Source organism: Canis aureus, chromosome 7 (assembly GCF_053574225.1).
Source record: "Canis aureus isolate CA01 chromosome 7, VMU_Caureus_v.1.0, whole genome shotgun sequence".
NCBI classification, from domain to species: domain Eukaryota; kingdom Metazoa; phylum Chordata; class Mammalia; order Carnivora; family Canidae; genus Canis; species Canis aureus.
Genome location: NC_135617.1, coordinates 58,850,045 through 58,861,988, shown reverse-complemented (window position 1 = coordinate 58,861,988; position 11,944 = coordinate 58,850,045). Strand labels below are relative to the sequence as shown.

Below are 11,944 nucleotides of genomic sequence, written 5' to 3'. Positions count from 1 at the left end.
ATAGGCATGGGATCAGACTGCTTTCAGCTCAGGTTGTGATCTCATGGGTTGTGGGATTGAACCCTGGCTAGGGCTCTGCATTCAGTGTGTAGTCTGCTTGAGGAGTCTCTCCCTCTGCCCCTTCCCTCACTCATGCACACATGTGCACTTGCTCTCTATCTCTCAAATAAGTAAATCTTTAAAAAAAAAGTTGCATGGGAAGAAAATGTAGGCAAGTACATGGTAGAAAGAGTAGAAAGTAAAAAATTAGTTAAGAGAATAAAAAGTGTCCCTAATCACATCTCCAAAGATTGCCACTGCTCGTGTTCTGATGCTAATCGCCTGGATGTTTTCCTGTGGCACTGATGGTCCTTTTGTGGAGGTGATGGTGGTAAGGAAGTAGCATCAGGACAACGATGGAATGCTGTTAAGTGGCATGCCTCTGTTGAAGCCAAAAGGAGAGAGAATAACGGGAAACGAGATAGGTTGCTTGAAGGAGCAGGAGTGAGACAATGGGATGGACAGCAGGTTCTAGTGAAGGTCTTGGAAGAGGCAGCAGCTGTCTCTGTTATAGGGCGGGCTGGCCTCGTCTGACTAAGACTGCATGGGTCCGAGGAGGAGGACCCCTACCCCTTCCTCCTACTAAACAATCCCACCACCATAAACATCTGCCCCCTTTATTATAGCTACCAGAGCCCCTTTTTAATGACCATTAGATCTGCTTTAAAAATGTAAATATCTCTGGCAGTGGGGATATTTATTCGTTCAAAAATGATTTTTGAGTGGATACAGTTAGCCAGGTGCCAGGCTCACGAGGCAAAACAGATACGATCCCTGCCTTTGAGGAGCCTGCATCCTGAGGGGAAGATGGACGAGAGATGAGCACATCAGCATTTGTGTTTAATTGCATCTGATTGTAAATTGTGATAAGTACTTTAAAGGGAACTGATGGAGCCATGCCCCAAAGAATAATGGGGCATCAGGGGACGGGTAGGAACCTATTCTAGAGTGTGCAGGGAAGACCACTTGGGAGGAGATGACATTAGAGCCAAGGCTGAAGGGTGAGAAGGAGCCAGCTCCGAGAAGGCCAGGGAAGACGCTTCAAGGTAAAGGACATATCACGTATCAAGCCCCGAACATGCTCAGTGTCAGAATCTACTGTCTAATTTTGGTAGAAGAGAAAGCAGTAGGAGAATGCCTGCGAAGTTGAGAAAAGGTTTGCAGAAAAAGATAACCAGAATCACCTCCCTCAAAGCTGCTGGTTGTATCATTCTACCCGTGGTCTCCGTAGCGTAATGTGAGGAGCACAGAAGGGTTCTCTGCGTCCACCCCCACAGGCCCTAAACCTCTCTCGTGTGATCCTCGCCAGGGTGCCTAAGATTCTTCTTTGGGTTAAGGCTTTGAGGACAGGACCTGCAGAGATGTTATCTGCCATGGAGAACACATTTGAAGACATTTTTGGTTAATAACTTGGTTTACGTAAGTGGATCAGATCAGATTAGCTAGATACTCATTTTATAATAGGATCATTTAGGGAAAGTAAGTTGAGAAAGACCTGGAAGAGCTCTGTCTGGTGAGGAAGATTGAGTGGGAGTAGATGGGGGAGGAGGGGAACGGCTGCTCTGTGACCAGCACTAAGTAGTAAGAACACCGGGTCCCGACGAACATGTTTTTTTCTTCTAGAAGGAGCCCTAGGAGCAGGTTTGTACCAAAAATTACCCAAACATAGCAGTAGGTTACCATTCAAGTCAAGTCTTCGGGCTTTTATGGACAACGAGAAACAATTCCAAAGGTGAGCTGGGTTTCAAAACATGAAGGCAACATGGAAAACTGAAGAATGTTTAGCGCAGAGCATTGATGATGATTAAAGGATTGTAAAATTGAACCTATAAGTTGAAAGACGTGGGATTATTTTGCTTCAAGAAGAGGAGACAGAAATGACTTAATAACAGACTTCAAAATTATGAGGAGTTATTAAGCTGTGTATGGTGACCAGCTGTTTTGTTTCTGGCACGGTCAGAGAAAGAACAAGTTTTCACTGAAGCATGATAGATTTAGGTTGGATTTAGAGAAGGACTCCTGGACTATAAGAGTTGTTAAATAGGATGGGTGACTAAAGGCTGAGGGTTTGGCCAGATGGCTTTTCATTCAAATCCCCTCCATATTAGCATTTCTCTGTGTGTTTATGAAGTGCAACAAAGCGCCACCTTTCTGCTTTTAAAGTCAGGGGCACTATTTCTGGTTCCCATTATAATTCTGAAGCTCAGAATTGCAGAGGTTTATAGACACAAATGATGAGGGTAATTTGTCTTGCTTCAGTGGCCATTAGAATCTTTGATTGAGAAAAATATGACCAAAAAAGAGGAACAAATCTGCCACATGATAAAAAAAATTATTATTGGTAATTAGAACAGAAGTGTTATCAAGAATGTGGGACCGAGTGAGATTTTATTTTTGGAAAAACTCAGGTATATTTGACTTGTCTATGCCAGATCCAGAAGGTGGGGTTTTATGAAGTTGACTCATTTTTTGTTCTCTGTTCCTTCCTCCTGGGAGAAATTAAAAGCACTTCCAGGTGACACCAAAGTTCATGTAACCTGGAGTTTGAGAGATGGGATCCACAAATCACCCTCAAGGAATGTATGGGTACAGAGAAGGAAGGAGAGCGTTTATGGGCAGGATTTATTTCTGAAAACAGAAACCTTCATGCATTTAAAAGCTGGCAGAGCAGTGGCGAAGCTGAGCAGAACAAACCTGAGAAAGACCTGCTGAGTGTGCCATCCTGTCCACTTTGGAGCTGGGATGCAGGGAAGCAAAGAGCCTTGTTTCCTGGCTTTAGCCTCTCTCAGCGAGGCCAAACGTCAGTTTTTATTTTTAGATTTATTCTTGAATCCAGTCTTTTGCTTATTAAATACCTGTTGGAGCAACTTTTGTAATAACAAATTAGCACACCTGCAGATGGTTTGCTTTAAGCACTCATGATAGCTCTCTGATGAAACTATGAAAAACAAAGTATGTGCACATATGTAGCATTCTCAGATGAGTGCTTTGTTTTGAGCTAAGTGGATATAATTTTCTCTAAAGGAAAAAAATAATCAAAGAGACGAAAGAAACAGACTTTGAAACAGGTGACCCAACTGGGACGAAGGCTAAGCGGGTGTGGTGCTAAGCTTGGGGAAAGGAAAAATACTCAGAAAACATATTTTTCTTTCCTTCCAAAATAACTTGGGCTCATTGGTTCATTAAGCACACTTCAGACCCTTGAGCCACTACTTTTTCCAAAGCATCGTCACTGTTGGAGAGCCGCCCGCAGCCCACCATTGGCTGCACAACCCACTTCCTTTCACTGGCCTCCTTTCTTTCTTGTCTGTGATATTTTCTTTGTGGCCTCGGCACTTTGGTACATTATTTATTTATTTTCATGATTTCTATGTTTGGGTCTCCCCCGCCCTCAGATAATTTATTTTTAAGACCCCTTCTAAGGATCCTTAAAAATTAGAGCTACCTTTCCTGTAGCAAAAGTCGACCTGAAAGGGATTCGTGTCTCCTCTTCTCTGCTCTTGAGGTCAAGAGATTGAGAGTCGGAAGGAAAAGCAAGGGAAAAGAGGTGTGGTTTATTCCTATTACAAAAAGGAGCTCTCTTCTGAATACTTTGTTACTTGGAAACATCTCTTCCTTACACGTGTGTGGACAGCAGAAGGGCATTTGTTCCTTATCATCTGTATACCTTTTAAGTATTGTGGACCAAGGAATGAGTTATGAAACAGATTGTATATTCTCTGAGGCAACACAAGACCCATTGGTATACCCTCCCCCCACCAACATGGCTTTGTCATCTGTTCTTCTTGAGCTTTTTTACCTGGAGTAAGACTTAAAACCAACTTCCCTTTCCTTTTGAGAAACTGTGATAGAGACCAAGTGAGTGTGTTCAGTCGCCGGGGCTTTAGGGAGGTTGGACACAGAGCTGTAGTAATGTCGAAAGGCTCATGGAGAAGGACAAAGGTTTTCATAAAGGTCTTCAGATTTAAAGGGAGCAAGAGTGGGTGTTCAGATAGCGTGCCAGTGGAAGGTCCTGTGCCTTGATCACTTCTCAGGGGATTCCCACATGGACTCCCCTGGGTACTTTTAGAAATCTATGTTTATGGCACAGATCAGACATAGCAAGGAAGTTGGTTGGGGCTGGGGCTGCAGGGATTTCTGGGTTCTGTAATGAGGAAATCATAGATGGACTAAAATGTAGAATATATGCCCATTTTCTTATTTATAGAGCCTATTTTTGCTCCCCTTATATATTATATATTGGTTCCATATATTGTCAAGCTTGAGGCAGCATTTCCTTGGTAGAGCCACATAGCTATAATAACCCAAGCAGGAGAGCTGTCTTTTCCCTTTGCTTTCATCCAGGCTGTCCAGGAGCTGTGCCGAGGATATGGTTTGATTGTAGTTAACCTGTCACTTGCTAGCCCGGTGGTGGTATAGGAATAGAAGTTAGTTAATTAGGAAGGGACTTGATGGGATATAACAACATGGAACATCCATTTTTGCTGAGGGTTGACTTTCCATCCTCAGTCACAGCCCAGGAGAAGCCCTGCATGGAGTGGCGTGATCACTTCATTCTCTCTTGTTAGGAGAACTGAAATATCATAAAAATTTGCAACTGAGTTGGAAAAAATCTGACAATGAAAGATGAAATGTAGCTTTGCAGCATGAGATTTGTGGTGCAAACTGACCAGAGGAAGGAAACCTGATGATCTAGATAGATGCCTCTGGTTATTACCACTTTTGTTATGCACCCCTGTACTCAACAGGATGAGTCAAATATCACTGTAAATGAAAACTTCATGAGGGATGGAAGATGATCCTTGTGTTTGAAGGAATAGGTGGCTTTTCTGGCTAATTTATAAATTCTCCTTTCATTGTTTTCAAAGTTGGAATAAGTTATGCTAAAAGTCTATTGGAAAAAAAACATTTTTTAATTTCTGAAATTATTTTACTTAGTTAGTATTTGCTACTGTGAAGAGCTCCTGAAGCTGAACCATGGCTGAGTTATATTCCTAGTTCTAGACCTGTTGCTATTTGTCTGGTTCTTGGAATGGATTTCGATAGTTTTCACATCAGGAAAATATAGTCACATTATTGGTCTCAATTGTTAGGCAGTCAGAAGACTTGCGGTTGTAAGTTATTTAAAATAATTGCTTTAAAAAGATGATTATACATTAGGACATTAAATCCCAAGATTTCTACACACTTAAGAAGTACCTGTAAGCAATTCCATGAAATTCTAATGTCGATACTTAGACATTGTTGTCCTCAACAAGTTTGGTCATTAAAATCAGTTAACCTCAGGAAGCAAAGTCAGCTTTCATAAGATATATATGTCCTCTCTTTCTTCACTAATTGGGCAAACGCTTATAGCTGGTCTGCTCTGTGTCCGAGCCTCTGAATGTTGGGTGCTGATGAAAGAATTTTGAGAAGCCAACTTGGAAGAAACATAGCAAAATCGAGAATAGAGCCAAGTTGAGTAATCAGTATTATGTTGAACGTATCAGGACATGAGAGGGCTTACTGTGTAGGGAAAATGAGCAGGGTCCCAGCTTTTCCTTTAATAACTTGTGAAAGTTAATGACTAGCCATACTTTATTGTCAGTTGTGGCCACAACCATATCTCCTGACAGCTTCAGTCCCTTGTCCCTATCGCATCTGCTCTGTGCCCTTACTGAGAACTCAGTCCCATGGTCTCCCATCTTACCTCTGCTTATTGTGGCATATTCTCCCCTCTGCTCTGTCATCTAGCAGATCTCCCTCCCTAGCAGCACCTGCAAGCTCTCTTGCTCTCTCACTATTCCCATTGCCCAGAGAAGTGGGGGACACTTCTCTGTCTCACAGAATGGGCTTCCATTTTGATTCCAAGAAGGGTTTCCAAAGCTAAGGAGAGTGCCACAAAACTTACCCAATTTGAAGAGAGTGTGTGCATGGTGGGGGCAGAGCATAACCACGAATGTCCGTTGGTCCATGAGGCTCTGTGCTGGATGCTTTATATCCATTTCTCCTCTTTGATAAATGAGAAAATGGAGGCCTCAAGGAGTTGAGTTTGCCAGCCCAGTTCCTTGGCAACAACAAAGTCAACTCTCTTCTCTACTTTTTCTGCTGCTTGATACCAAGGGCCTTGAATATCTGTGAGTGATTTTGGGAGGCAACCTTATAAAACTTTATGTCAGAGGTTAAGGCAAATCTAAACCAAGAGTCTCAAATATTATTTGTAGTTCTTTATTTCTCCTCAGTTCGGTGGGAAGTGGGAAGGACTGGGGCACAAGGGGAGAAACCCTGGTACAGAGGGTCTCATGTGACAATCAGCAGTACAACTTTGGACTCCTCTGGCTCTGACATATCTTTATGAGGCCACCTTTTCTTCTTTGAGAAATGGAAATTATTATCAGTCGCAAGAAAGGAATTCCTACCTACTGAATGGGATTTGTTTTTTCCTGTTGGCCTTAATGCTGCCATGTATAAGTACTCTGCCATTGCAGAAAAGTAGTACTATTCTTTTTTGGTAATTTAGATTATGTGGAAAATACATTGTTTTGGTGAAAATATAACATTTGTGGGACTAGTAATAAAAGCATATATATGGTGCAGTGCTACCCATTGTTTCTTCTTACATTTTGAATAAAACTTATTTTTAAGATGTAATTGTTTTAGAGAAGTTTTAGGTTTATAGCATAATTGAGAGGAAGATATGGACATCTCTTGTGTCTCTTGCCCCCACAAGTGTAGAGCCTCCCCAACAGCAGCAGCTCCCGCCAAGTGGTACCTTTGTTACAAACAATGATTGCACAGTAACACATTGTGATCACCCAAAGTCCTTATTTTATGTTACAGTTCACTCTTGTTGTATATAGTATGGATTTGGACATATGTGTAATGACATGTTTCATATGGAGTAGTTTCACTGCCCTAAAAATCCCAACTAATCCCACCTATTTATCCTTTCGCCCTCAACCAAGCCCCTGACCTGTGATCTTTTTAATGTCTCCATTGTATTACCTTTTCTAGAATGTCATATAGTCGGAATCATATAATATGCAGCCTTTCCTGATTCACTTCTTTCACTTAGTAATATGCATTTAAGGTTCCTCTATGTCTTGTCATGGTTTGAGAGCTCATTTCTTTTTAATACTGCATAATATTCTGTTGTTTAGATATGTCACAGTTTATCCATTCACAAGAACGTTTATTTTCATTTAATTACTACATAAGAAAAACATTGGATGGAAAAAGTTCAGAAAATTCAGAAGGCATAAAGAAGAAAATAAAAGTCACTTGAAACTCAACACCAAAGATAACCCCAGCTAGTATTTTGATGTACTTCCTTTCAGTGTTTTTCCTGAGTGATATTTGTGTGTATGCATATATATTCATGCATCCTTTTTATTTTACACAATTTTGTTCATATCTTCTAGGCTGATTTCATTTTGTTTTTGGAGGGAGAGGGACGGAGGCGGAGAGGGACTGAGGGAAAGAGGGAGAAAGAGAGAATCTCAAGCAGGCTCCACACCCAGCATGGAGCCCAACTCGGGGTTTGATCCATGACCTTGAGATGGTGACCTGAGCCAGATGCCCAACTGACTGACCCACCCACACACCCCCTCTTTTTTTTTAATTATTAGAAGGAAGTGGGCAAATCTCTAGATGGTAAATCTTCTGTTAGGTAAAGATAAACAGTTTGAAAATTAGTTTATAAAAACTGGTATGAAATTTTTTATTCTAGTTCCTTAAGAATATTCCAGCCCTTGGAGTTATTTATTTCTTGATATAGTTGCCTGCCTCACAATATAACTTGAATTAATTGTATATCCTCCTCCTTGCTATTCTTCTTGTCCCTTTTTTTCCTTTCACTTTATTCCACTTGACAGGTTCTCATGTGATGTCTGGCATGTGAAATGACCAAGGGCATGCTGTGCTGGGTACTGTAATCATGCTTTGAGGGGCTTCTGTGGCTCTTCTTCACACTTCTTTGAGGCTCCATCTCTCCATCTCCATATTTCCTCCTTTGGAGTGGTGCTGTGTGCCTCCACTTAGGATTCTCAGACCTGCCTTTGAAAAAAGATTCTATATATGTATAGTCTACAAAGTTTATGTTGTTCTTTTGACTTCACAATAACCTTGTGAAGTGGTCAGAGAAAAAATTGTTTTACAAGTGAGGAAGAAGCCTTGAGAAGTTAAGAGACTTGCCTAGGTCACACATCTCTATTAAGCATTTCATGTTTAAAAATGGCTTAGTATGATTCAAACCAAAGTCAAGAAGAGAAAAGATTCTAGCTGAGAATTTAAAGAAAGTACAGAAAATATTATCACAGCCAAAATTATTTCATGTTATTCCAACTAGAAGCTTATCAATTTTTTAAAACTTTTAAAATGTAAATTCAATTAGTTAACATGTAGTGTATCATTAGTTTCAGATGTAGAGTTCAGTTATTCATCCATTGCATAAAACACCCAGGGCTCATTACATCACATGCCTTCCTTAATGCCCATCACCCAGTTTAACAATTTTTATATGCTTTATTGTTTGTTTGTTTTTGTTTTGCAAAAGTTAGTAATGGGGGTACCCTGCTGGCTCAGTCTTTAGAGCTTGCGACTTTTCACCTCAGAGTTGTGAGTTTAAGCTCCATATGGGGCACAGAGCTTACTTAAAAAAAGAGAGAGAGAGAATCAAAAGTAAGTAGGAATCAAATACAAGTGAAGGAAAAAAAACAATTTAAATCAATTAATGGAGAAAAGAACTGTATGTAGGAAAAAAGACTGTCTTTTGAACGTAGCGGTTCACTAATTACCACGAAGGGAAAGGAAAAATAGTGCTTCATTTTTTATCAGTAGAAAAAGACTGTGGATCAGGAATAGCTGAATCAAGGGGCAGAGTAATTCTCTCCTGATCCATAGGAAATAGGGTGTCTGGTGAAGGGCAAATGGAAGGAAGATCCAATGCCAGACAATGGCTTTTCCAATTTCTGGAGGTCTAGCTACATGAAAGATGATAGAATATGGATTCAAGATTCTTAGGAAATCCTTAAATGTAAACTATCCTCAATTCAGTATGATATCTGGAAAATCAGGAGCAGTTTGGCAGGTATTTTATTTTCAGCTCCTTAGCCTACCTGAAAATGTAATTTGAATTATTATTATTTTTTAATTCAAAACTTGTGAAAATGGAACCAGCTTTTCTAGTGTCTGACTTCTAATGTCCAGGGGGCTAAATGAAGTAGAGAAAAGAAGCAGCAGCTCTGTGGAGGAGTATGCCCCACAGAACAAGGCAGAAGAAGAACTAAGCCAGGGAAGTGGTGACTTGGCTGAGGAGGGTCTGTGACAGAGGGGAAAACATTAGAGGCTCAGTCAGCTATCAAGGTCAAAAGCTCTGTGGCAGGTTTGCCGAGGTAGTTCTAAAGTGCACTTTTCCTTGTTAATAAATAAGACAGGGAGGTGGGTAAGCAAAGACAGGGAGGAATGGGGATGCTCTGATTATGTGGTGCTAAACAAATGTCACGGTGCATTCTGGGTAGGAAGTTAAAAATGGCAACAGTGTGAACTTGCAGGCCATACAGAGTATTTGTTAAGCATCTTAAAGTCTCGAAGCTACCTAGAGTTCATGTTTCACTGATGTGACATTGAAAAATCAGAAGGAAATACTGGGTTATTGAGGAACCCATGGGATTCTGCTTTGTGGAAGCCACTGGTGATCTTGGCAAAAAGAAATGTCAATCGAAGGATAGGTTCAAAGGATCGCTTGGCGAAAGTTTGGGAGAGAAATGGAGGGTAGGAGGTGGGGAAAAAGAATTTAGAAAATGAGCACACTTTTAGAGTGTTCTCTGTAAGGGCGTTAGAGAAATGGGTCAGCAGCTGGAAGGGCATATGGCAGAGTGGGGGGACCATTGGGACTTCAAATTACCAAACTGAAGGCCACAGTGCTGACCCTTCCTGAATGCGCATCCTTGACAAATCACTTTGTTTCTCGGGACCTTGGCATTTTCAATAGAAAAATGGGGATACTGAAACCTACCTATAATAGTGACTATTTATTTTGTATTTATTTTTTTTAAGATTTTATTTATATTTTTGAGAGAGAGAGAGAGCATGAGAGCACGATGGGGGGGGGTAGGCAGAGGGCAAGGGAGATGTGGACTCCCCACTGAGCAGGGAGCCTGATGTGGGGGCTCAATCTCAGGACCCTGAGATCATGACCTGAGCTGAAGGCAGATGCTTAACCATTTGAGCCACCCAGGCGCCCCTATAGTGGGGATTTTAGAAGATTATGTATAATAATAGTTTTTCATTTGTAAATGGCAAAATGGATGTAAAAATCTCATCATCGTTAGTGTGTGATGGACATTCTCAAAGAAACGTGATCACTTGGAGGAAATGCAATCTGGAAAAAAAGAGATACAAATGACTAGGTGAACTCAAGACCTTTATTAAGAGCTCTGGGAAGAGGAAGACGATTTGATATGTAGGGGACGGAAAGAGAAAGGCTAGATTGGAACAGAGGGTGAATGTTGGAGAGAAGAGGAAAATCAAGTTGGAGAGGTAGAACTGGACTAAGGATACAGAACAGTAAAGACCATTCAGAAGAATCTGAGTTGATGGAGCAGACAGTGGGGTGGCCCGTGGGTTCTCCTGCAGGATGGTTGGAAGTAGATGGAATTGGATTTCTACATAACATGGAATTACAGAGATTAGAGCAAATTCTACCTTTGTCTATAGAAGACCTCCAGTGTTGCAGTGCAATTGGGATATTTTAGTTTGGTGGAGGAAGCAGGAGGAATCAAAGACAAGAAGAAACAGAAGGGAGACACATAAAGGCAAGGAAGCCTGCTGGAAAGGTACTTTTCCAACCTAAGTATGGTGAGAATCAGAATTGCACCTTACTGTTAGGGAGTTTATATGCCATGAAAGTCAGTGTTAACATCCTGGAGAAGAAAAGCGCAAAAGGAAGGAGTGTCTCGAGACGGGAAACATTCATGAAATGAATGGGTCTTAGGTCACACTGTCGTCAGGTATTTATTGAGTACCTACTATGCACCATTGCTGTTCTTGGCTTCTTCTGGGCACTCCTCCAAGCTCCATTCTAAGCATGGACTACAGCACCCTTAATGGCAGGAAATGTGTGGGAGGAAGCCAAACTGTGACAAAACTAGGCTTACGTTTCTTTTTCTTTTCTTGTTTTCTTTTTGTTTTGTGAGAGATTATATCTTCTAGCATTTTGCGTATTGTCCTGTGCCTATCGCATAGTTTGCTAAATGAATTTATAATATTTATTAAAAGCGTTAGCAGTATTCATCTGTTGCTGCTGCAATTTTTCTTTAAAAACGTGATTTGCCGATACACATTACTAGCCTTAAAAATGCTCCCAGGGCAGCTGTGGTTAGAACTCATGATCAGATTTTGGCCTTTCCGACTGCAGAAGAATACCATCAAAATCAATTCCCTCTGCCGTTCATGTGATACTCATACAAATAAATAATCAAAATAGCAGATGGTAAAATAAATAAGAGAAAGCATACAGAGAAACATTGATTTAAAATAAAGGGAAAAGGGGTTTCATTTCCGACTATTTTAAGGAAATGGATTTAGTGTATTCAAGGGTTTACAATCAATGAAGTGCACTGTAGAGTTATTTATATCAGGGAAGTCACCCATTTTCTGTTACTAATCCTGTGAAAAACACTGGTTTGATATTTACCAAGGGGATAGGAAGAGGGAGGCGATGGTCTACCTTTTTTCATTCAGCATTAAATTAATGGAGTGGGGCAGTTCTGCGATTGTTTTACCTTGGTATGGGTGTTCTTGTGTGTATATGTGTGAGACCACACGAATGTGTAGCTGGAGATTTAGGTGAGAGTAGACAGATGCATGGATAAGTGAGCTCTCCGAGTTGCTAAAAAACTAACCTGAAGCATGAGATCATGAGTGC

General features: G+C 40.8%; 1 protein-coding gene across 13 annotated transcripts in view; it reads left to right on the top strand.

Annotated features, from left to right (window-relative positions):
• RUNX2 (RUNX family transcription factor 2) overlaps positions 1 to 11,944 on the top strand; it is a 326,623-nt gene that overhangs the window by 124,275 nt on the left and 190,404 nt on the right. The window lies entirely within an intron of this gene.